This window comes from Polypterus senegalus, chromosome 10 (genome assembly GCF_016835505.1).
Source record: "Polypterus senegalus isolate Bchr_013 chromosome 10, ASM1683550v1, whole genome shotgun sequence".
Classification (NCBI taxonomy): Eukaryota; Metazoa; Chordata; class Cladistia; order Polypteriformes; family Polypteridae; genus Polypterus; species Polypterus senegalus.
Genome location: NC_053163.1, coordinates 119,706,785 through 119,733,801, shown reverse-complemented (window position 1 = coordinate 119,733,801; position 27,017 = coordinate 119,706,785). Strand labels below are relative to the sequence as shown.

The window sequence follows — 27,017 nt, the reverse complement described above, 5'->3', positions numbered from 1 at the left end:
TTTGCAGGATATCTCCAAAATGAAAGAAAATCCCAGCAGATTAAAAATTAATTCATTTAGTTAATTGCGTGATTAGTGTTGTATAATTACCATCTTAACCTAATATGATCTAGCTGCACTTTCTTGGTAAAAACACATCAGGATTTGGAAACTCATAAAAGGAAGGCATAGAACTGTCAGAAACTACTGTAGTTTGCAAAGAATAAATAAATTGTTTCCAGCTTCAAATAAAATGTAAGAAATGTTTATGCTGGACAAACTAATCTGACAGGGTGCTGTGCAAACACCTATTTCCCAAATTAGGTTTTTACAATTCAGAGATAAAAAATATCAGCTGATTTACTGTATATAGTCTTTTTCCTATCAATCTTTCTCTTTCTTGTACATTCATAATTGTCTTATCACGTGTTTAAATCTGTAATGTTTTAAGTTGGACTACTGAGGGAAATGCTACAATTTATAACATGTGCTAATGCTATATCCTAATAGATAGATAATTGCAAAGTTACAGAAACTTTCAAATGTTAATAGCAGTCAGAGATACACGGTCAAACATGTGAAGCGCATGAATACCTTACATGGACCGATTTTCTAGGACACAAGGAGGGTGATTCATAATACGAATTTCTGCTCCCATATCCTAGACAGAGGAAGTCCTGTCACTACACAATCTGTGCTACCTGCTGGATTTGTACCATGCATGTGCAAAAAGTTCACACACATGAAGCATACTTCATCTTACACTTTATGGTGCTGTCCAATCTGTTTCGCACATGTGTGAATAATGTATGCACTGCAAATTGGGCAGTAAGCTCAGATCAGGTGATGACAAATTCCACACAAACATTGTGGTCTCCTTAGGCTCCTCCCCTTCCAGCAAAATAAGACAAAAGAGACTATCGTAGGAAGTCATCATCAGTTATCTGGCAGTTGCACAGATGAATGTCAAAGGGGAGCATTTTTGTATATTAGGTGGTTTTCTTTTTCTCTTAGGCAAAAAATAATAATAAATAATAAAATTAAAAGCCAATAGATGAAGGGACAATAGGCACCCTTTGTTTGTGACTGGAATGATAAGTGAAAAGGTAAATTTCCTGAAAAATTCTATCATAGGTTATTGTTGATGCCTGTCTACAGGACATAGAAATTTACCTGTCGTGTAAAAGAGTTACTTGCTTTGAAGATCAAACTGCTTTGATGTTATCTCATCAACAAACAATATTGTGATAACAGAAATGTCTGCTTCCTTAGAAAATGTTTGTATTTACTTAGTTTGAAAACATGTTCTGGGACATTGGTTTCTGATCAGCATACAACGGTACATGAACTTCTTGAAATTTGGCAACGATAATGTTGTTTAACCAATGAAAATGTGTTTACACTATTGTTAAGCAAAGGAAATTGGTTTGTTCCATTTTTTATTCTTTCCTCATGTTCATCTAGGCAGAGACTGAAGCAGTTTTATACTTTTGAGCAGTGGGTGGTGTTTGGATTGTGTGAAGAGAGACAGCATGCAAGCAGTGAGGCCAGAGGATGCTGCGAGAGAGCAGATGGAGTAGAGAGAGATGGTCTATAGAGAATGCTGTCAATATTAGAGACAGAGCATGGGGACTCACAGGCTGACAAAACATGGGAAACATGGATGATATCAGCTACCCCTATGGAAGAAGAAGATATAATTTCACTAGAGAGACACTGGTTGTTGGTTCAACAAGAGAGGGAAGACTCACAAGAGGACTGAGCAAACCCAGTGAACAAGAAGTGAGGTATGTCTAGATCATCGCAGCAATGTGAGGTACTCAGAAGTGAAAGAGAAAGCTCACTCCACGAGGGAGGAACACTGATTGGGATTTTAAGTTAGCTCAACTTTTTTTGAGAAGCAAGCGTTCGGTGAATACAGTGTCTTAGTAGAGCAGATTGAAGACTAATTATTGTGGTAACACAGCATGCAACTTGGACTTTGCTCCACTATAAGTTGTATCCTACACTGTTATGTTTTAAAAGACTAAAGACTGTGCACCCTTTTTAAAGGTTTTCACTTCTTATATTTTTAGATTCTTATCTACTTTTATCATCTTGGTGGGTTGTCTGATATAATACAAATTACTGTTTTTTTTCTTGAAATTGCTGCTGTGTCTTTCATTGTGTGTTTACTCATTGCCCAATTTAAAAAACTTGTGTGTTGTTATCTTTAAATTCTAAATGTTTTTATTGTTAAGATATTATTAAACATTTTAGCCTTTTAAAATAAGAGTTCCCAGACTCTTAATAAAACTGAGTGGTGTGGTCTTATATTTTAACTATGTTTAGGTTAGATTACGTATAATTGTGACCTAGGCATCTGTCACATGAACACTAGTCACACGTTGCACTCTCTACAAGATCCATTAAGCAGCTCATAAATTTAACAAAATATTTTCTCCAGGATTTCCCAACTGGAACCCCAACCCTTTTCACACTTTCTCTGTCTTCATTACACAATAAAAATTATACTGAGTATGGTTAAATTTTAAAACGTAAAATAAATAATAGATGAATAAATACAGTATATCCACAAACTTAAACTTGGAACACCTTGGTGGAATTGTCCTCAAGTTGAAGGTGTTTCAGTGGTTCAGGCAAGAGGTGTGACACATTGCTCATGTCACACTGAGAGTCTGGGATAGAGCGCAGAACAGAGTTGACCTTTCCGATACAAATCCTTGAATATCTGGAATGCCGAATTTTCTTCTACCTGGTTGGAGGCTAGAGTCTGCACAACCTTTCTATTTCTGAAGTTCACCACCATCTCTTTGGTATTGATAAAAGTGATTAATTTCTACCACTTGACAAAGTCATTCACCAAGGTTCTGATTAATCACCAATTTTGCACTCCAGATTTGGGTACTTTTGCAGTGGTTATGTCTCGGAATTGTAGCTGAAGTCTGACATGCATAGAATGATCAGAAAGGAAGCCAAGGCAGTCTCTTATGTTGCTTACTACTGATCACCAACTCTGACATACAACTCTGTAGTTTCACCAAATGCAGTAGGCTTGCATGTTAATACATAGCTGTCGTCCCTACTTACTATATATAGTTATTTGTAAGAAAAACATTATGCCAGCTATTGTGTGTGTGACAGACAAAATGCAAGGACACTGAGTTGATTGAGTGCAAGCCTTTTCAGAACCTCCATAATTTCACATATTAATAATATAGGTCTATAGTCATTAAGTTTGCTGGATTGATGATTCTGTGGCACTAAAATCAAGCATGAACTAATTAAGAAGAGACATACATTGTAATTTGTTGTGTTTTTCACCTTTATGAACCACATATTTCTATTATGATATACAAAAATATCTGTTTTAGAAATAATTGCAGTGGTTGTTGAATATAGTTTCTTTGTTTCAAAATACATATTAGTGTTAGAAATTTACTTCTCTTCTCTACATCCTAATGTGTTTCCTTATGAAAACAGTAATTACTAAATTAAACAATATCTGAAGGACACTGTGATAATATTGTATTGTATTAAGCAGGTAAGACAATGATGGTGACCATGAGCCATCTGGCATTGGAGTAGCTGCATGTTGTGGTCTGAAACCCATTAATCCTACTGGTTGGGAATTCAAGAAGAGCAAGATTGACAAAAGAGGATTTCTATCATGAGAAGCAGAGAGACTCCTAAGAGGACTATTTTAGCAATGATCATACTCAGACAGAATAACATCCCTGGCTGGAAGTGAGTATTCCAGCATGGTGGACCTTTTTTGTTGCTGATAAGCTTTTCTCCAAGTTCTGGGTAAACGATTTAGTGGTTTTGAATCATACAGAGTCAGAATTTATTATTATTGTATGCATATTATGGTTTTGAATAGTGTTAATATTTATTAACATTATGGTTTGTTTAGGGCGGCATGGTGGCGCAGTGGTAGTGCTGCTGCCTCGGTTCGCTTCCCGAGTCCTCCCTGCGTGGAGTTTGTATGTTCTCCCCATGTCTGCGTGAGTTTCCTCCGGGTGCTCCGGTTTCCTCCCACAGTCCAAAGACATGCCGGTTAGGTGGACTGGCGATTCTAAATTGGCCCTAGTGGGTGTGTTTGTTTGTGTGTGTCCTGCGGTGGGTTGGCACCCTGCCCAGGATTGGTTCCTGCCTTGTGCCCTGTGTTGGCTGGGACTGGCTCCAGCAGACCCCCGTGACCCTGTGTTCGGATTCAGCGGGATGGATGGATGGTTTGTTTATTTTGCAGTGCAATTTTGCTTTTCAAGGTTGCTGCCATTTTGTGACTCCATCATCCAGCCAGATACAGGGAGAGTGTTCTCAAAGGTCATGTGCTGTGACATCACACATGCAATGCTTTACAAGCCAAAAGCTCATTCAAAGCTTCATCTAAGATTGTGGATAAAACCTTCACAGCTCAGCTTTGTGTTATTGTCTGGTATATTGTGAATTTGATTCTAATGTACTGATTTGGTTTTGAAAAGTCAATTTATTGATCTCCTGGTTTTGAGTTTTGGCCTAAATCTTATTTACTATTACATCTCTTGATCAATTCATTTTTGCCGTTTCAATTGCCATATTTTCAGTCCAGCAATACAGTGTGAGAAAGAGTAGAGAGGTCCAACAAAAGAAATATTTGAGGTTAAGGAGATGGAGATAGAGATCAAGGACCTAAAAAAAATACCAGAGGACATTCACAAAACATATGTAAAAATGTGCTTAGCCAAACCCATGAAGTAATGTGTACAAGGGGGAAATATAAACAGTGTACAAACTTAAATTGGATAAACAAGTGATTGAAATTTTTGAGGAAGATTTTTTTTGAAGAGATTGGGGATGCCAAAGAAAAGTTGCATTGTCTCACTATCTGAATAGGCAGGGTTTGAATTCTACAGATTTTGAGGAAGAGGATAGAGAGCTATAGAACGAAAGAGGGTGAGAAGGAAGTGGAGAAGACTGAGGAAAACTACTACATCAATAAAAGACCTACTAACAAAAGCTATTAAAAATACCACCAAGTGTCACAATAACTGCAATGCAAAAAGCTATATTATTAAAGATCTTGATAGAGTATGTGAGTGCCATTATGAGCAGTAGCCCAGATACCTCTAAACTTTATGCCATATTCCTAAATCATATGAAACTATGGGACCCAATCTGTCAGCACTCTATTTAAATTTTATCGCCATAAAAGGAAGAACTGAGCAGTATTAAAACATGCCGGTGAATTAGGTTGGGAGGCCAGCCATGTCCATATCAAGTGTAAAGCAAATGCCAAGTGATAAAGTTCCAAATCCAACAAAGACATCCCACTTTCTGATCTATTTGGAAACAAGGCTTAAAGCTTAACAAACGGTCTTTTGTTATTCCATAAAAAACCCACAAAGCAAGGATTTAACAATTGGCCATTGCTTAATAGTGGGAGAAAAAGGGAGAGTTGTGTTAATGAAATTGTAACAGAGGACTGTGTTCATTTTACTTATAGCTGGTTACAGTGCCTTGAAATATTTGTATATTTCCAGGTATTTAACTGATTTAGCCAAAACAATAAATGAAGGAAAACAATGGTGACTTGTGGAGATTTCAACCAATTAATTGTGTATCCCAACAAGCTTCCTTTTCAAAAGAATTAAATAGACTAAGTACATGGGGGTGGGGTTGGAACAACAATGTAGCTCAAAGGGCTTTACAAGATGACAAAGAAAAGTTACAAGAAAAGAAAAACAATTAAGATAAAGCAATACTATTAAAGAATATGTAACAACAACACAAGGTAAGGTCAAATGGCTGGGATGACAGAAAAAAAAACAAACAAACAAAAACTCCATTTAGTCTGTAGAAGAAAACAAAATCTGCTGGGGTTCCAAGATCAAAAGACCACCCAGGCCCCCACTGGGCATTCTACCTAGCATAAATGTTTATAAATCAATGTTTTCAGGCTCCACAGGATAGAAATTGATGATGTTGGTCTTGTGGACAGCTGAGACACCCACCTTTATTCCTTCATCTTGGGGGACTACATAGTGCCCTGATCAGGTGGTAATGATGCAGATCACCACCACATAAGAACCGGAAAAGACAGCATAGAATAGTGGGGATTAGTACAGATTTTGGATCCCTAAAAAATATGATAATTCTATAACCTTGTAATATATTATGCTGTAAATACAACTGAAATGTAGCTGTGAAAAAGCCATATTAAAATATTGGTTTTTTTGCAGTTTCTTAAAATTTTCCATATTACTAGCTTCTTGAATTTCTGTTGGTAAAGTATTCCAGACTTTGGGTGCATAAAAGCAAAAGGCCGCCTCACCATTTCTTTTAAGCCTGGCTCATTGAATTAAAAGGAGAGCTCCAATTGAAGATCTAAGGTTACGATGTGGAGTGTAAGGGGATAGGCATTCCATAATATAGGACAGAACAAAATTATTTAAGGCTTTGTAAACCATTAGTAGTATTTCAAAGTCAATTCTGATGACACAGATAACCAATATAATAATGCTAAAACTGGTGAGATATGCTCAATATAATTTTTCTAGTTAAGATTCTAGCACTGCATTCTGCACTGTTTGCAGCTGATTTTTGTGTTTATTAAGTTCTGTTAGGAGCACATTACAGAAATCTAGTCGACTGAAAACAAAAGTGTCAATTACTTTTTCAGCATCTTGTAAAGCTATAACTTTTGCTATATTCCTGAAGTGAAAAAATACAGTCCTAATAATCTGTTTAATGTGTGATTGAAAGGTTTAGTTCAGAGTCAAGGATAACACCTAAATTCTTTACCTCTGCCTTGATATTTAAACCTAAAGGATTAAGTTTATTTCTAGTGCCCTCACCATAGCCATGTTTACCAATCACTAAAATTTCTATTTTTTCTTTATTTAGTTTAAGAAAGTTACTACTCATTCATTTAGAAATATTGCTAGGACATTGAATCAGAGAACCAAGAGTGTCAGGGTCATCAGACACTACAGATAAATAGAGCTGTGTGTCATCTGCATAGCTGTGGTAGCTCACCTTGTGCTTTGAGATAATCTGACCTAATGGAAGCATGTAAATCAAAGAGAGCAGTGAACCCAGAATAGATCCTTGCGGTACATCATATAAAATATCATGAGTCTCTGAAATGTCATCATCACAGCTAAAAAAGAATTTTCTACCTGTTAAGTAAGACTGAAACCGATTTAAGACACTGCCATTGTCAAAGGAGATTTATAAGAATACTGTGGTCTAGGGCAGGGTTATTCAATTGGCGGCCCGCGGGCCACATGCGGCCCAGAATCAACCTCCGAGTGGCCCAGCCCGTGGTTCCGCCCATAGATAATAAATTAATATATATTATTCATAAATTGTTATTTAATATAATTTAATATAAATATATAGTATATTAATATAAAGTATTTATTATGTCTATGGTCCCGCCAAAAACGCGCATTCCTACGTAAATTACATAGCCTGCAACACGCAAACAATGCAGAGCGCGCCGGTAGTAGCTTAGATTACTATCAATATTTCTTTCTCAACACTGAAATGTAAAATTGCCAATGAAAACCGTAAGTTTAACCCTGCCTGGACTGACAAATACTTGTTTATTTTACCGCCACATCCAAACGCCAAACCGATGTGTTTAATTTGTAATGAGTGCGTTGGAGTATTTAAAGATTACAATGTGCGGAGGCATCATGTTGAGAAACACCACACTTTTCGCACCAATTTTCCAGAGGGATCTCGAGAGGGCTGCAAAAGTGCAGAGTTTGATTGCATCTTACAACCGGAGCAGTACTACTGTAAGCAGGAGTTCATATCAGGAAATTTCAATAAAGTTAATTGATAGATTGTTTAAGGGAGGAGAAATTTGGTGGGTGGAGTAGAGAGATAAAGATAGAAAAACATAGAAGTGGTTTTTGTGTAGCTCAGTGCGGTATGTCCACAGTTGTGTTCTTAAAGAAATAAATATAACTGGCAAATAGTCCACAAAACTGGGGTGACCATCTCTTTGTGCCTTTCCACACATCGAAGACTCAGTCGGCTACGCTACCGAGGTCGCCCGCAAGACAAGAAGAACCGACGCCGAATTCTGGTAAGGAGAGTAGTGGATTCTTAGCACCCGCTCTTACACTACCATGGTGTGGTCATTCACATCCCAAGAGAGAGCTACTGCAGCATCCCTTCGTGTTTCCTGGATACTGGCAAAAAGGAAAAGGCCATTCACAGACTCTGAAACAGTGAAGGACTGTATGCTGGCTGTCGTGGATGAGGTGATAAATGACGATAAAATTAAAATGAGCGTGGTATCTGCTATAAAAAAACGTACCCCTGTCAGATACTTCAAACATTCGTAGGGTTGAAATTTTTGCTGCAGATGTGTATGAAACGCTGTTAGGAGACCTGATGAAAGCTGATACTATGTCTATAGCAGTAGATGAGTCCACAGACAAAACTGATACTGCTCAGTTGTGCATATATGTCCGTTTTTTTGATGGCAAATGCTTCCGAGAGGAGCTGCTCGGCCAACTGCCGTTAGGACACACAACTGGCGATATAGTCTTTGGGAAAATTTCCGCCTTTTTTAAAGACAGTGGTCTTGATATGAAGCGTGTGTGCATGCTTGTGACAGATGGGGCTCCGTCCATGACAGGGAAAGTGAATGGTTTGGCAGCACGTTGGTCCGCTGTTGCACATCAGTTGATCTCCTTACACTGCATTTTGCATCAGGCGGTGTTGTGCGCAAAACTAAGCGGGGCGCTCAAAATGACAATGGACAGCGTTTAATGGCTATAATTAATTTTATTCACTCCACATCAAGCCTCCAACACTGCTTATTCCGCATGCTGCTGTCAGAAATGGCTGCTGAGCACCACGAACTTCTTTTGCATAATGACATGAGGTGGCTGTCCAAAGGCAAAACACTGGAGCGTTTCTGCGGTCTCAGAGAAGAGATCATAACTTTCCTCAGCGGCAGCAAGCAAAAAAAGGCAGAAACGCACTGGATTCGCATACTGGACGACAACTTCATGGCCGATGCCTGCTTTCTGAGCGACATATTCAAACACCTGAACGATTTCAATTTGGGACTACAAGGCAGAGACAAAACTGTCATCGACCTTGTGGAACAGATGCGCGCATTCCAAGTTAAACTGCACCTTTTCGCAAATGATTTGAGCACAGGCCGAATGCTGCATTTTCCGACACTCCGCAAATGCATCTCATCCCCCGCACAAATCACAGATGTGATGACAGATTTCATTGCGATGTTGAAAAATAACTTTGCTGGTCGATTGGATGGACTTTATCTGCTCACAGAGTTGGCCGTTTTTGTCAGAGACCCGTTCACTGTTTGCAATAGAAGGGGACTTATCCTCCAGAGCTAAGAAACTGGTCCCTTCCATTGACGAGGGGAAATTCACAGTCGAACTTGTTGACATGCAGTCGTCTGTAACCATGGCACAGGAGCTTTCCACTAACGGGCCTGCAATGTTTTGGACTGATGTCAACGCACATCAGTTCCCTAACATTAAGAAAGTAGCGATCGTCATGCTCAGTATGTTTGGATCAACATATACATGTGAGTCAAGTTTTTCACACATGAACTCCATAAAAAGCAACTCTCGTTGCTCCCTGACTGACCATACTCTCCACCAATGCTTTCGAATTGCATTGACAACTTACGAGCCTAAAGTCACTGCTCTCGTTCAAAACAAAAATGTCACTTCTCCCACTAAGTCAGCAGGGTAACTGTAGCCTACAATACATCAATATAATGTGGGATGCGTAACAGAGGCATGCCTAATCACACATGGTGATTTAAAATATGTTCCCTCAGTGTTGTTATAGTTGTGAATACTGTGCACTTTGAGATGTTCCTGGGTCAAATGTGTGCAAGTTGTTTGTTTTGTTTCAAAAGGAAACAATGTTATTTCTAATAGCCTACTACTGTGCACTATTTTGTTTTATGCACTTTGTGATCAGATAGGTCAGTTTTTTTTCTTTTGTAAGTGGGGAAAAAATAGGGGTTACCTCAGATTCTGTTAATTCAGCTCTTTTTGTATGCACCTTTTTGCTCTGCAAACTGACTAAAGTTAAAAGAGAAACAATGAATAAACCTTATGTTTTTCAATAAATTTGTTTGTGTTAGTTTTAAAATTTGTCATTACGAGCTGCTTTGCCGCTAAAATGACTGGCCCAGCTAACCTTCTTCATTTGACAATCTGGCCCAACTGAATTTGTAATTGAATAGCCCTGGTCTAGGGTATCAAATGCTGCACTCAATTCTAAGAGAACAAGAACAGATATACGGCCTCATTCATCCACAAATCATTTACTACTTTAGCCAGCACAGTTTCAGTATAATGGTTAGTTCTAAAACTTGACTGAAAGAATATAACACTTATTCAAGCAATCATTAAGGTGCTTAATAAGTAACTTTTCTAAAATTTTACTTAAGAAAGGCAGGTTAGAAATGTGTCTAAAATTTCCAAAGACAGAGGAGTTGAGATTATTTTTCTTGAGTAGGGGTTTAACAACTGCAGTCTTTAAACAGTCAGGGAGACCCCCACATCTGATGTCCAGTAGAATATCAATAAGGACATCAGAGACTTGCTTGTTGGTACTGGGTCAAGAATGCAGCAGTGGTGTTTCAGCTGAGAAATTATTCTGCATAGCTCAGGTTTACCTATTCCAATGAATGAATTTAACTTGTATAAAAGGGCATGCTGGATATTAATGTGGGATTAATTTTGGGGAAATATATTATTATTTCTAATATTTATTTATATGTTTAAAAATATAGCAAAAGCCTCACAAGCTTCATTAGACGTTTGTAGAAGGCATGCAATTGAGTGAGCAGCAGCAGTTGAAAATAAAACTCTTCCATTACCAGCACTGGATTAGAAGCATCTCCAGGAAAGAGCAACGTGTCATCCATATACAGAGTACATTCAATGAGGTGAATCAAGGGTGAAAATTAGAGCAATCTGTTGTGGTGAAATGCTTAAGTGAGATGTTAAACAGTAAACAAGACTGTGGGAAACCTTGTTTGCTACCTTTAGCAATTTAAGAAAACGAAGGAGAGGAATTTACATTTTGACCATATTAATGTGTCCCTACATCAAATCACATCGAGTCCATTACCTGCAAATTAAATTGCAATGCATGTGGGGAAAAACATATTCCACATCTCGTAACAAAAGAACTGTTAGATGTTCTAAAGTTGAAGTCACGTTTAAAAAGTTCAGAAGATGATGGCTATTGTCTGCCGCATGACAGGAATGAATGATATCTGTCTGACTGGATTACATAAACTTAAAAATGACCAGTTAAAGCTACTTTGCCACTAGTTTTGCATCTGAACTCACTAACAAAGTAGTCAATAGTTTGCACATTTTACTGTGTCTTTGCTATGTGTTATGAATAGTGCTATCAGTGCAGAGTGAATTGAGGGGTACAGCAGAAAGACATATTACAGAAAGGTTTATCATCTACAAATATTTTTTTAATAATAATTCAGACAGCTGAAAAATGTCTGGTGGTATCCCACCAGTACTTGAGGAGTGTCCTGTCTTCATTTAATCTAATTCCTCCTTCAATGCAGGTTAAATACTTGGGGAGCCCATCATTTCCACCTCAAATACTAAACCCAGTTATTTCCAAACAGGACTTCTAAGATTGAGGAGGAAGGGATTGGGCCCTGTCCATAAAGTAGCAGGAACGTAGGGGGCAATGATGAGCAGGGCACGAGTCTATCAAAAACCCAGGTGCTTGGAGCTGTGCCACAGCAGCATAACCCATAGGAATACATACAAATACAAAAAATGTAAAGCATTACATAAAATTCACCAAAAACCCAAGACACCTACCACAACCACATGCAATACACATAGAAATATGCAAACAGTATACAGAGAGACACATTTTTATTAATCAAAGCCCATTTTCAAAACAAAAAAAGCATCAAGTCTAGTTTTGAAAGTCCCTAAAGTATTTTTGCCTACGACGCTACTTGATAGCTTATTCCCTGTGTCTATGGTTCTCTGGGTAAACAAAAACTTCCTAATGTTTGTGTGAAATTTACCCTTAACAAGTTTCCATCTGTGACCCAGTGTTCCTGATGAACTCATTTTAAAATAACAGTCTTGATCCACTGTACTAATTCCCTTCATAATTTTAAACACTTTAAATCATGTCACCTCTTAATCTTCTTTTGCTTAAACTGAAAAGGCTCCGCTCTTTTAATCTTTCTTCAAAACTCAACTCTACACAGATCCAAAAGAAAACAAACTTCTTGAACCAAATGTTAATAGTGTATTATACATTATATATAATTAATAAATATATACATATGTACTGTATGTATGTGTGTGTATGTGTAGATAGTTATGTTATCTGTCAAAGACAGGTAATAGAGTAAATTTTAAAATATTTGGTATTTGATATCTTTTCCCTACACCTTTTTTCACTTCCCTTTAGACTTCTCCTGTGCCTTCTCTCTTGATCGCGTTCCCATAAAGCCTGCTACTGCTTTTTGATTACCACCAATGGTAGATTAGTCCCCATTACCTGGGGTGTATTTTTTTGTACGTGGATTACTCGTTTAGCTGGATGTAATTTATGACGATTTGGAATGATCCTGGATCTGTCGGTTTTTCGAAACTCTTGCTGGATGTGTTGTCATAGCAGCAGATCCAAATCCTCAAACCTGCTCGGAGCAGGTTTGTTCTATCAACAAGGCTTAGTTCACACACTTAATCAGTTTCCGTGCATAGAAATCATTCAGTTATGGCTTTGCCTTTCATGATTGAGCTACCAATTGATATCGGTGCGCAAATTATAAGAAGAGAATTTCATAAAGAGAGGGTTTTGAAGGATCGGCAAGATACTTTATTGCTCCCGGAGGAAATTCTTTTTGAAAGATACCGCTTTAGCTGAGGGGGAATATTGTACATCAAAGATTTATTAGCACCTTATATTCAAAGTCAAAGTAGGCGAACTCGGGCTGTCACAACCACACAGACAGTATGCATTGCTTTGAGTTTTTTTTACAAGTGGCACTTTTTTATATACTGTAGGCGATGCGGAAAATCTATCTAAAAGTGCAGTTTGCCAGGCAATTTGTAAAGTCTGTTTGGCTCTGAAATATTTCCTTCGAGTTTTCATAGTGTTTCCTGGACACCTGCGTGTGCAGACAATAAAAGAAACGTTTCATGCCATTGCAGGTACACAGGCAAAAACACCCACAGTTCCATAAAGAATCTCACAATCAGCCTAACATTCTCATTACCCAGGATTTCCAAATATGATTGGGGCACATGGGACTGATCAGAGTGGAGTTTGATCAAACATTATTTGGAAAATTTACCTCTCCTCCTGATGAATAATCAGACACAGTGTCTTCATCAAATATTTGACCTTCGTCAATATCTCGTTGGTCTGACACAAGTTCTACGGATATGACATTCCCTGCAACTGACCCAACAAAAAAAATGCCCTCAGAAACAGGGAGATGGGCATTTTGCTGGAGAGCCAACTCTTCGCAGGGGTTAGGTATGGATCGCGTGGACCGCCACTTGTTTTTTGCTTGTCTGCCTTCTTATTAGCTTTAAAATTAATGTTTTTTATATTATATATGATTCATTATGTCAACAATTCTTTAAATAGTTATATACCAATATTTACCAGTTTGAAGTATATTCTTGTACTTCACTTTAACCTGTTCCCATGTTCTCCTTGTGTTCACGTTTGATATGGAATTATGACATATTACATAATAATTAATCTGACACATAGGAAATGAAACGCTGCATTCAGTAAGTACAATGCACACTACTTAGCGTTTAATTTGTTGGCCACTATTTGCGAGCCGTCTTTTCTAGTTTGGGCTGCTTTTGCTGTGTTACTCCTTGTGCATATTAAATCTTAAAATTCTTCATATCCTTCAAATAAAAGGTCCTGCCCCGTTTGTGTGAAAAAAAAATGCACCTGTTCTTTTGTTATTTTGTTACAGCCTATCAAAGACTTGCTGATCATGTTTTCTAGACTCAATATATATGGCCTTTTCAATCAGCGCTGGCGCGTGCATTCATCTCGGATGATGAGATCCAGCTAGACTAATCTACTACATGGCTGCGTTTGAAAAACTGACTTATCCTGGATGAGCTTCACCGGCATTAACTCATCCAAGATGAGGCATCTGATCTCAGATGATTTAAGCGACGTACAGAAAATACCCCCCTGGTATGAAAACACCTTTTGTATTCTTGTGATTATTTCCCATGTTTGATGCAGACTCTCAGCATTCCTCCTACACATTTCTTTGGTATCCTCGTGTGTCAGCTTGCCTTCTCTGACACTTCCTGTCATGATCACATTTGACTGAGCAACTCAGGGACACTGACCAATTAGATTGCTCAGAAGGACTGAGCACATGCACAGCAAGGTTAATATAGTTTTGCCTTTTTATATTAGTTTTTATTTCTTTTTTTTCTGACCTTACTTGGAAATTCAGCTTAGTTTTAGTTTTCCTTCATTGCGTATTTTTAGTTTTAATTTAGGTTTTTAATTCATAAAGACATTTCTATTTTATTTTTATATCTATTAATTTCAGTTTTTTATTTGGATGGATGGATTTAGTAATTATATTGTGGTTAAAGAGCTACTATTGGAGCTTTGGATGCAAGCCAGGAAAAAGCCTTGGTATGCAATATGTATGACATGGCTGATGTTAAGAACAAAGATAATATGATATTTCTGTTTTGAGAGAGACAGAAAAATTGAAGAATGGGGGTCAAATACTTTAAAACATAATTCTGCCACTGGATTATTTTTATAATATCAGGTATTTCGAGCTATGCAAAATAAAATGCAAAATAAAAAAGATAAATAAATAAATATAGAATAAATACAAAAACACATTAGTATGTTTAGTTTTTCACCAGTTGGCAGACTTGGCACCTTGGTGTGCTTCACAAACACGTGAACCAGAATCTATCATATTGTCACAAGCAGCACCTGAAGAACTGTAACTTTTGTCGCACAGTAAATCGCTTTCTAAACATTAAGCTTTATGCGCCCATATTCAGCTTGCTCTGTCACCGCAAATGCTGTGTGAACACCCGCCCTCTGTCACCAGTTGCCAATCACTGGACAAATTTATGCAGGCGGCTCATGAGGGAAGACTTTCTGTTTTAGAGTTAAAAGTTACAAGGGTTAAAGTTTAATGGCAAGAATATTTATTCAAGAACAAAAAGTAAAAATATTTTTAGTTGATAGTAGTTATACAGACAGATACTATCACAAGGATAATTGATGAACTTAAGCTCCGCCCCAAATATGGTTGATGACTTCAAGCCCCGCCCAAAAACATGAAAATATGATTTATGAAAATATGCAAATATGAAAATATTAAAATATATTTAATGTTAATATGATTTGTAAGCTATAAACTTACGACGCTAGATTCAAATTTAATATGAAAAAATTAAATATACACTTATCTTTCCTACATAGCCACATCTTTCTTTCTTTATGTTTTTTATTATTTTTATTGCAATCCATACAAATCAATCAAGTTTTTACAAAAAGAAAAATTGAGTTATGGACAAATCGATCCCCACCCCTGAAAGAGAGAACAAGGCTAACGGCGTGAAATTTAAGGCTTGTAAACATACCTAAATGAATAAATTCTCTGTGCTTCATGAGCTTATTTTAAAATATTACTGATTAAATTCTGCCATGTTTTGAAAAAAGTCTGTACGGATCCTCTAACTGAGTACAAACATGGCTCTTTCCGATACTGTATTTTATCCTCGTTAATCGTGTAAATGTCAAAATTGAGCTTGTTTCATATGGTTTGCATGTACCCCCATTTATATCAACTTTAAAATACACATGGCGATCTAAGAAACGGTTCCACATATAAAACGTCTGCTTTTAGCACGATGATCTCTCGGTAAAACATAACGGGGGCACTTTTTCCTATTGCCTATATGATACTCATACAGCGGTGAGCGTTCGAATGAGGATACTTTCCCACTACAAAGGGCTCCGTCCCTTAGAGGCGGAACATCAGCAATTCCGCACCCATGAGCTTTCTCACAAACATCAGGGTGTTTCGCTCCACCATTCCAAAGCGTTACAGAGCATGCCTCTGCTACATAAAGCGCTTTGCTACGCTGTCTAACAACACACTAACTTTTCCAGCATTCCAAGTTTTTCTGCGATCTTTTTCAAAGGTAGGCCATTTTGCTTTTCTTCCACAATGGCAGACAATGGAAAAAATACTTTTGTGATTGTTGGTAAGTGTAGAGTACCGATATATGTGCCGTTAATGATTGTCTCTTTCTTCAAACTGATGAAATGATATTCTTTTATAAATCCGTTTTCAAATCAGATAGTTCCAGCGACGAATAGCAATCTCCAAGCCACCTCTCACCCGGAGGTAGGTTTTCTGATTTTTAAATGAAAAAACTGTACCTAGTCGTAACGCTAAGAGTTTATAAATTAAATATTTTTCTTATTTCAGAAGGCTGTAGATTCTGGCCGGTTGGTTGCTTAAAAAGTGAGTCAATTCTTCTTTTGGCCATACTTTTAAATCGAAATGTTGTTTATAAGACCGCCTAGATTTAATGTCTTTAAGTATGTACAAACGTATTACTTTTTTAATGGTAATGTACGTTTTATGCTGATTACTTTTAAATAGTAATGTACAAACTTATAAGAATGTTCAGGCTGATTACTTTTAAACGTCTTTAAGTACATACAAACTTAGCTCTTTATATCTTAACTAGCAAAATACCCGCGCTTCGCAGTGGTGAAATACTGTCTGAATATTTTTATTAATAAAAAAGTAAACATTTTTAAACTGAACGAAAATATGTCAAAATTAATTGTTAAGGATCTCCCTGTATACCACGTTGTCAGTTCGGCCCTCTGGTTGTAATATGACTAAGCTGTGTGCTGAGCTCACTCTCGAGCATGCAACATACAGTTGGCCATGTGAAAAGCAATCCCGCCTCAAATAAATGCCAACCTTTTGTAGTGTTTGTCCCTGAGACTTATTAATTGTCATTGCGAAGCAGAGCCTTACTGGAAATTGAACGCGTTTGAATTAAAATGGGAGATTAGATGGTATAACGGGGATGCAAGAAATAAAAACTGTGTCACTGAGGCACTGCCAGTAAATATAGTTGCTTCAATTAGGTTGTTTTATAGAGATGTGACCTGAAGTCTTGTGCCGTTACAAAGTTTCGGTGGTTGTAAGTTTCTGCTTCCTTGGCGAAAGAAGACACCGCAGTGACACACAGAAGAGAACCCGTGGATTAAATAAAACCTACACAATAACTGTAACAATCGTAACAAATAAACAATAAAATAGAAGAGAACCCGTGAATTAAATAAAAAGGTTGCTTCGTTGGTGAAGCAAGGAAAAAGCACTTTCTTATATGTCGTTCGTTTTTAAAACAGTGCAGAAGCTGTGAGAAGCTGCTTCCTTGGCAAGCTCGAAGCGAAAGAAGACCCCGCAGTGAACACAGAAGAGAACCCGTGGATTAAATAAAACCTACACAATAACTATAAAAATCGTAATAAATGAACAATGAAACAGCGGAGAACCCGTGGATTAAATAAAAGGCTGCTTGTTGGCGAAGCAAGGAAAAAGGACTTTCTTATATATCGTTCGTTTATAAAACAGTGCAGAAGCTCTGAAAAAGCTGCTTCCTTCGCAAAGTAAGGAAACGACTGAAGAGACGGCGGTGACGCGATAAGTGTTCGGCAAGGCAGCTGAAGCCCTGCATTATGGGATCTGTAGTTTATTGTGTTACCAGTGCTTCATATCCCCGGGCCATTAATAACAATAATACAGTATATAAAATGATCTCGCGGGCCGGATATAATTACACGCCGGGCCAGATGTTGCCTGCGGTCCTTAAGTTTGACACATATGGAGTAAATAGAACTTGAAAAGATGTATTTTTTCGTACATCGAGCCCGCGTGCTTTTGTGGTTTTGCTTGCATGCCTCAATAAGTCATCCTCCCCTCGCTCTTACTTTTTTACCGTTTATCTAATGAATACACTGAGTATGGCTTTACCAAAACAATCATTGATGGTGAATAAAGTATCCATTATTCGAGTATGTAGATTGGGATATATATATATATACATATATATATACCCGCGTATCGCAGCGGAGAAGTAGTGTGTTTAAAAAGCTAGAAAAAGAAAAGGGAACATTTTAAAAATAACGTAACATGACTGTCAATATACAGTATTTGTTTTGTGAGTGTTACTGAGTGTTGCTGTCATCAAGGATTTGATTATCATTATTTCTTTCAATCAGGTTCGTATTTGTAGGATGTGTTGTATTCAAGTTACATTCCGTGTTTGTCAATCGTTGTAAAGATGACAGGTTTCATTCATCGATTCGTTTCTTACTGCATCAATAAACAGCTCGTCTTCTTCTTTATCTGAGACCTGTCACACTGCATGCACGGGTTTTTTTTTAACACTGTCTTCCTTTAGCGGGACATTGACTTTTTCCACCGTGTGCTTTGTTTCCGCAGTAGCTGGATTTATGAATATGCTTATCAGACGGTTCATATTTTTTGCTGCCTTTTTCAATTGTGTAATTCGGTTTTGTTCAGCTCTTTGGAACTGTTTCTTTTGTCTGTGCACTGCGTCAGTTCACGTGAGCCGCTCGGTGTACATGCATCGAAGGTTCCCAGCTGTGCTGGTGTCATCTCGTGCTATGTCCATGGCTGTATTTAATGTTACCTTAGTCCTGGCACTTAAAACTTTCTCTCGCAGTTTCGCTGAGTTTGTGTCAAACACCACCCTGACCATCTCATCTTCCTCTCCATAAGCACAGTCCTTCACCCGTGAATATTTACCCGTGGCAGTTTGCTATTGGATTGCCGCTGACGGACGGCCTTATATGGGCAGGCACTAAATTACAAACGCCAGCGCAGCCTGTCTATGAACTTAATTTAAAGTGTAGGTTTACATCGTGCTTTGGTTCCGAAGTAGCAGAACTCATGAATATGGTTGTGTATGTCACTCGCTCGCTTCTTATTGTTTCGCTGCCTTCTCAATTATATAATGCATGTTTTCTTGAGCGCTTTTTTGAGCTCTTCCTGGTTTTCTATGTACTGCGTGATTACGTGGGAGGCGTGATGATGTCACACGAAACTCCGCCCCCACGGCGTTGAAGCTCATCTCCATTACAGTTAATGGAGAAAAATACCTTCCAGTTATGACCATTACGCGTAGAATTTCGATATAAAACCTGCCCAACTTTTGTAAGGAAGCTGTAAGGAATGAACCTGCCAAATTTCAGCCTTCCACCCACACGGGAAGTTGGAGAATTAGTGATGAGTCAGTGAGTGAGTGAGTGAGTCAGTGAGTGAGTGAGTAAGGGCTTTGCCTTTTATTAGTATAGATTGTAGAAGAATCCGAGACCGAAGAATTAATAGCTACCACCAATTGTCTTTTTGAGACTAAAAATCCTGACTCGGGGGGAAAAAAAAACTAAAGAGTCCCCAGAGCCTCGTAAGGATTACTTTCACCTGAAGGATCGTGTGTATGGAAAATAAGGAGCTGGGGGTTGAATATATAATTTTTAACAGAAAACTTGTTCTTCCGAAGGATCCAGTCAGCCTTTAGAATCTGCATAGAGGCCTTCGGACAGTCTATTATTGAACATCTCTTTCACGCAGCCCGGTAAGTTGAGCTAATTGTGCGAGGGCGCTGCAAATGTTTATTTTTAAAGAAAACTTAGTCTTGCTTGTTTTTTTTTCAGAGCCAGCGTCGGCAGGATTACTGACTCAGATACTCAGGGATTCACAGCCGTTTGTATCATCACCAGGACTTCTCACCCAAATAGTCGGCAAACCTGAAAGAACTGATCCTGGGGCTAAGGCTGCTGAACTGAAGGCTAAAATCGACCGAGTGCTATTGGTTTTTCAAAGTGCATTACCGGACCTTTTACCACTTTCTCCAGATATACATGAAAAGGTTATTTTATTGTACACTATTTTAGAAAACTTGTTCCCCAAATAATGTCAGGCAATATGAGTGGCAATGGTCAAAGCAGGAAAAGGCGCGCAAGTGAGGACTTGGATGCTGGGAGCGGTTCTCAAAATGTCGGTTTATTACAAAATATGGTGAATGAACTCCACTATTCTCCTCCTTGAACCGTCACCTTATCGTGGTGGAGGGGTTTGCGTGTCCCAATGATCCTAGGAGCTATGTTGTCCGGGGCTTTATGCCCCTGGTAGGGCCACCAAGGCAAACTGGTCCTGGGTGAGGGATGAGACAAAGAGGGTTCAATAAACCTCCAATGAAAATAAAACTGTGGACAACGTTTTCCCTTGCCTGGACGCTGGTCACCGGGGCCCCCCTCTGGAGCCAGGCCTGGAGGTGGGGCTCGATGGCGGCGCCTGGTGGCCGGGCCTGCACCCATGGGGCTCGGCCGGGCACAGCCCGAAGAGGTAACGTGGGTCCTCCTCCCCATGGGCTCACCACCTATGGGAGGGGCCAAGGAGGTTGGGTGCAATGTGAGTTGGGTGGTGGCGGGCGGGACCTTGGCGGTCTGATCCTCGGCTACAGAAACTGGCTCTTGGGACGTGGAATGTCACCTCTCTGAAGGGAAGGAGCCTGAGCTAGTGCGCGAGGTCGAGAGGTTCCGGCTAGATATAGTCGGACTCACCTCGACGCACAGCTTGGACTCTGGAACCAATCTCCTTGAGAGGGGCTGGACTCTCTACCACTCTGGAGTTGCCCCCGGTGAGAGGCGCCGAGCAGGTGTGGGCATACTTATTGCCCCCACTGGAGCCTGTGCATTGGGGTTTACCCCGTGGGCGAGAGGGTGGCCTCCCTCCGCCGGGTGGGGAAGGGTCCTGACTGTTGTTTGTGCGTATGCGCGAACGGCAGTTTGGAGTATCCACCCTTTTTGGAGTCTCTGGAGGGGTTGCTAGAGGGCATACCTTCTGGGATTCCCTCGTTTTGCTGGGAGACTTCAATGCTCACGTGGGCAATGACAGTGAGTCCTGGAAGGGCGTGATTGGGAGGAATGGCCCCCCCGATCTGAACCCGGGCGGTGTTTTGTTATTGGACTTCTGTGCTCGTCACGGATTGTCCATAACGAACACCATGTTCAAGCATAAGGGTGTTCATATGTGCACTTGGCACCAGGACACCCTAGGCCTCAGGTCGATGATCGACTTTGTGGTCGTGTCGCCGGACTTGCGGCCATATGTCTTGGACACTTTCGGGTGAAGAGAGGGGCGAGCTGTCAACTGATCACCACCTGGTGGTGAGTTGGCTTCGATGGTGGGGGAAGATGCCGGTCAGACCTGGTAGGCCCAAGCGTGTTGTGAGGGTCTGCTGGGAACGGCTGGCAGAGTCCCCTGTCAGAAGTAGCTTCAACTCCCACCTCCGCAGAACTTCAACCACGCCCCGAGGGAGGTGGGGACATTGAGTCCGAATGGGCCATGTTCCGTGCCTCTATTGTTGAGGCGGCTGACCGGAGCTGTGGCCGCAAGGTGGTCGGTGCCTGTCGTGGCGGCAATCCCGAACCCGTTGGTGGACACCGGCGTGAGGGATGCCGTCAAGCTGAAGAAGGAGTCCTATAGGACTTTTTGTCCTGTGGGTCTCTGGAGGCAGCTGATAGGTACCGCAGGCCAAGCGGAACGGCTTCGTTGTTGCTGAGGCAAAACTCGGGCATGGGAGGAGTTTGGAGAGGCCATGGAGAGCGACTTTCGGACGGCTTCGAGGAGATTCTGGTCCACCGTCCGGCGTCTCAGGAGGGGGAAGCAGTGCAGTGTCAACACCGTATATGGTGGGGATGGTGCGCTGCTGACCTCACTTCGACGTTAGGGTCGGTGGGAGGAGTACTTCAAGACCTCCTCAATCCCACTAACATGCCTTCCAATGAGGAAGCAGAGCCTGGGGACTCTGAGGTGGGCTCTCCCATCTCTGGGACTGAAGTCACCGAGGTGGTCAAAAAACTCCTTGGTGGCAGGGCCCCGGGTGGATGAGATACGCGAGTTCCTTAAGGCTCTGGATGTTGTAGGACTGTCTTGGTTGACACGTCTCTGCAACATCGCATGGACATCGGGACAGTGCCTCTGGATTGGCAGACCGGGGTGGTGGTCCCCCTCTTTAAAAAGGGGACCGGAGGGTGTGTTCCAACTATAGAGGGATCACACTCCTCAGCCTCCCTGGAAAAGTCTATTCGGGGTTCTGGAGAGGAGGGTCCGTCGGATAGTCAACCTCGGATTCAGGAGGAACAGTGTGGTTTTCGTCCTGGTCGCGAACAGTGGACCAGCTCTTCACCCTTAGCAGAGTCCTGGAGGGTGCATGGGAGTTTGCCCGACCGGTCTACATGTGTTTTGTGGACTTGGAAAAGGCATTCGACCGTGTCCCTCGGGAATCCTGTGGGGGTGCTCGGGAGTATGGGGTACGGACCCCTGATAAGAGCTGTTCGGTCTCTGTACAACCGGTGTCAGAGCTTGGTCCGCATTGCCGGCAGTAAGTCGAGCCCGCTTCCAGTGAGAGTTGGACTCCGCCAGGGCTGCCCTTTGTCACCGATTCTGTTCATAACTTTTATGGACAGAATTTCTAGGCGCAGCCAGGGTGTTGAAGGGGTCCGGTTTGGTGGACTCAGGATTGGGTCACTGCTTTTGCAGATGATGTTGTCCTGTTTGCTTCATCAGGCCGTGATCTTCAGCTCTCTGGATCGGTTCGCAGCTGAGTGTGAAGCGGCTGGGATGAGAATCAGCACCTCCAAATCCGAGAGCATGGTCCTCAGCCGGAAAAGGGTGGAGTGCCCTCTCAGGGTTGGGGGAGAGATCCTGCCCCAAGTGGAGGAGTTCAAGTATCTCGGGGTCTTGTTCACGAGTGAGGGAAGAATGGAGCGTGAGATCGACAGGCGGATCGGTGCGGCATCCGCAGTGATGCGGGCTCTGCATCGGTCTGTCGTGGTGAAAAAGGAGCTGAGCCGTAAGGCAAAGCTCTCAATTTACCAGTCGATCTACCTTCCTACCCTCACCTATGGTCATGAGCTATGGGTAGTGACCGAAAGAACGAGATCGCGAATACAAGCGGCTGAAATGAGTTTCCTCCGCAGGGTGTCTGGGCTTTCCCTTAAAGATAGGGTGAGAAGCTCAGTCATCCGGGAGGGGCTCAGAGTAGAGCCGCTGCTCCTCCGCATCGAGAGGAGTCAGATGAGGTGGCTCGGGCATCTGATCAGGATGCCTCCTGGACGCCTCCCTGGTGAGGTGTTCGGCACGCCCAACCGGGAGGAGGCCCGGGGAAGACCCAGGACACGCTGGAGGGACTATGTCTCCCGGCTGGCCTGGGAACGCCTTGGGATTCTCCCGGAAGAGCTGGAAGAAGTGGCCGGGGAGAGGGAAGTCTAGGCCTCTCTGCTTAAGCTGCTGCCCCCGCGACCCGACCTCGGATAAGCGGAAGAGAATGGATGGATGGATGGATGGAACTCCACTATTCTATTCGGCCCCCAAAAATGCCTGCTCCACCATCCCGATATTTTAATGAATTGGAATATATGAATTGGCAAAATCAAAACATGATCCAAATGAATAATATAATAGCCACCATGAGAGTTCCTTCACCTGTTACCACTCCCATTGACTTTGACCAGCTTGCTCCCTCTACTTCAGTATGCCCCTCTGCCCCCTCTGTTTCTGTATCGGTAACCTCTGTTCCAGTCACTGTATCTTCAGGCCCTGTCTCCTCTGTTTCAGTCCCTGTAGCTATCACTTCTGCTCCCTTTGCTTCAGTCTTGTCCCCTGTTTCAGTCACGGCTTCCTCAGCCCCTATTGCACAGCCATTTGCAGCAATTCTTTCAACCTCTTCAATCGCGACAGTTATGTCCGGTGGTTCTGTGGTATCTAAACCCTCATCCGCCTCTACTTCAGGTGTAACAGGCATGGTTGGGTCCTCTGCTGTCTCTAGTGATGACGGCCGGAGCATTTTTCAGCAGATTGACAGACCGGCTTTTAATCATACCGAAATAAGACACCCCTTAAATTTTGCCGACACCTATGAACTAGAGTCTTACAAGGAGGTATTTAAGAGCATTCATGAGATGCTGCAAAGAATTCTGGATAGATTTTCAGGTACTTTAAACCCGCAAGATGTTGTACAGTTAGAATTGCGTGCTGATTCCTTACCTTTCGGCATTTTTATACAGATGACTGGCTCTAACATTAATGTAGACTATTTTCTTGAGCATATAGAGAATCTTCTTCAGAGTCATGCAAGTGTGTTAGTGGATGAGTCTCTGATGCTAGTCATACAGATTGTTCGGTCACATAGCGGGGTCGCTAGCGGCACTCACAAGGTATCCGCTCTACTCAATCATTAAATAGTTAGAAAGAAAATGAGACATTTAATTATTTCTTATAATTATGGGAATCAGCTCAGTTTTGCCTTTTTTCTGCTTAGCCTAACGGAAGACCGGTACATGCAAAACCCGCAGTTATGCATGCATGAAGCGGCCAACCTTCAGAGCAGGGCTGGATTATCTGAGCATGAAAAAGTGTCCTTTGCGGACGTTCATAAATTTGAAAACTTGCTAGATTATAAAATTGTTGTCTGGTACAGGTGCCCGAGAAATTTTTAAAATTTGAAAGCTCCCGAGATAGAAACCCTAAAACCTATTTTATGTTTTTACACGACAACCATTACTATGGCATTTTGAATTTAAAGGGGTTTCTGGGGGTTAAATACTTGTGTGACTACTGTTACACAAGCTACCACTCAATGCTTAGCCATCGTTGTGAAGGCCATTGCAACGTCTGTTTCTCCCCCGATTGCACGCCGATCCCTAAAGAACTTGTCAAGTGTAGCGATTGCAACCGTTACTGCTGGTCCCAATTTTGTTTTATTCAGCATACAATTCCTAAATTTAATGACAAGACCAACGATATGGAAGCGGCCTGCGACACTGCAAAAATGTGTCCCCTGTGTTACAAAGTAAATGCCGCCTCAAAACCCCATAAATGTCTTCTCAATGAATGCCGTTTGTTTATAAAGCAAATTTGAAAATGATGCAGAAAACCATCAGTATTTTATAGAAACCTTGAAGTCTGGGGATGTTGTGAGAAATACGTATTTTATGATTTTGAAAGTCGGCAGGAAACGGGTGTGCACATTCCTAATTATGTACTGTATACTGTAAGTCCTTGCAAGGTAAATCCTGGTTCTGGGCGGGTGAAGATTGTGTACACCAGTTCTTTCCCAAATACTGTCGTGTCAAGTATCAAGGCTATACCTTCATAGCTCACAATTCAAAAGGTTACGACGGGTACTTTTTAATAAAATATTTGCTTAAAAATGGTGTGAACCCTCGTGTTACCACTCAAGGAAATAAGCTGATGTGTTTCACAGATGATGGTTATCAATTACATTTTATAGATTCTTTGAATTTTTTAACAATGAAATTGAGTGCCATGCCTAAAGCCATGGGGTTTGAAGCCGCAAAAGGTTATTTCCCCCATTTCTTCAATACGGCTGAAAATCAGAATTATATCGGCCCCTACCCTGAGCCTTAATGCTACGGTGTCCAGAGCATGATGACCAAAGAAAAAGAATTTTTTACCTGGTATGAGAGTGTCAAGCATGGTGTTTTTAATTTTAAAGAGGAGATGGCTTTTTATTGTAAAAATGATGTGAAAATTCTTAGAACAGCATTCATTAAATTCAGAGATGAGGTCATCAAAATTGGCAATATTGACCCATTTCAATGCATGACCCTGGCCTCTCTATGTATGGCCATGTACAGGCAAAACTGTATGCCTCCAAAGTCTATCGGTATAATTCCTTCTGACCATTACAGTAGTAGTCAGAAAAACTATTCAAACGCATCTATTCAATGGTTATTGTATCTCTGTGAAACAGAAAAGTTGAACATTCGACACGCTCTAAACCTTGGGGAAGTAAAGAAGGGTTCCTTTTATCTTGACGGCTATGCCAGAGTTAAAGGTATTCCAACCGCCTTTGAATTTGCTGGCTGTTTTTATTACAGCTGTCCAGAATGTTATGATTTAAACAGTACCCATCCTTTAACCGGCATGACTTGTGCGGTTATGTACCAAAAGTTTATGCGAAAACTAAAAATACTTAGGACAAAATTTAATCTAGATGTGCGCGTGCTCTGGGGGCATTCTTGGGAGACAATGAAAAAACAAGACCTCAGGCTAAAAACTTTCTTAAAACACTGTGATTTCCCTCAACGTATAAAACCGAGGGGCTCATTCTTCAGCGGCCGTACCAATGCCATTAAATTATACCACAAGGACGTGGGCACTGAACAGATTCACTATTATGATTTCACTAGCTTGTACCCGTTTTTGAATAAAACAAAAATGTACCTGGTTGGTCACCCCACTATCATTTTTCAGCAGTTTGGTAATCTCGGGCAGTATTTTGGATTAATTAAAGCAACAGTCCAGCCCTCCACGTGGTCTCAATTTTCCAGTCCTGCCTCTCAGGTTTTGCAGGAAATTAATGTTTACCCTCTGTTGCACCTGTGCGGAGACTGAAGCTCAGACAGTGGACTGTCGTCACACAGAGGATGAGAGAGCTTTAACCGGTACTTGGAGCAGTGTGGAAATAGCAAAGGCCATTGACAAAGGTCATAAAGTTTTAAAAGTATACGAGATTTGGCATTACCCCGAACGTACTTCTGAGTTATTCTCGGACTATATCAAGCTTCATCTAAAAGGCAAGCAGGAGGCATCTGGTTTTCCTGCCTGGTGTACTGATGATGCTTCCCGAGAACGGTATATTTTAGATTATTATCAGAAGGAAGGTGTACAATTGGACCGCAATAACAAATCCAGCTAAGAGACAGATTTCAAAGTTGTTTTTAAGTTCTCTTTGGGGTAAATTTGGGCAAAAACCTCTCCATCTCACTACTAGCTTAGTCAAGGACGGTGAGGAATTCTTGCAATATATTTTCTCCAAACAGTATAATGTTTCTTATTTTGAATTTATCGGTGATGAGATCGCTCAAATACA

General features: G+C 40.8%; 1 protein-coding gene across 1 annotated transcript in view; it reads left to right on the top strand.

The window, feature by feature from the left end:
- Positions 1-1,531: 1,531 nt before the first annotated feature.
- Positions 1,532-27,017, top strand: part of LOC120537501 (tripartite motif-containing protein 16-like) — a 107,492-nt gene continuing 82,006 nt past the window's right edge. The window contains exon 1 of the mRNA XM_039766481.1: positions 1,532-1,766. The gene's annotated coding sequence lies outside the window, so the exon portion shown is untranslated. The remainder of the gene's footprint in view (positions 1,767-27,017) is intronic.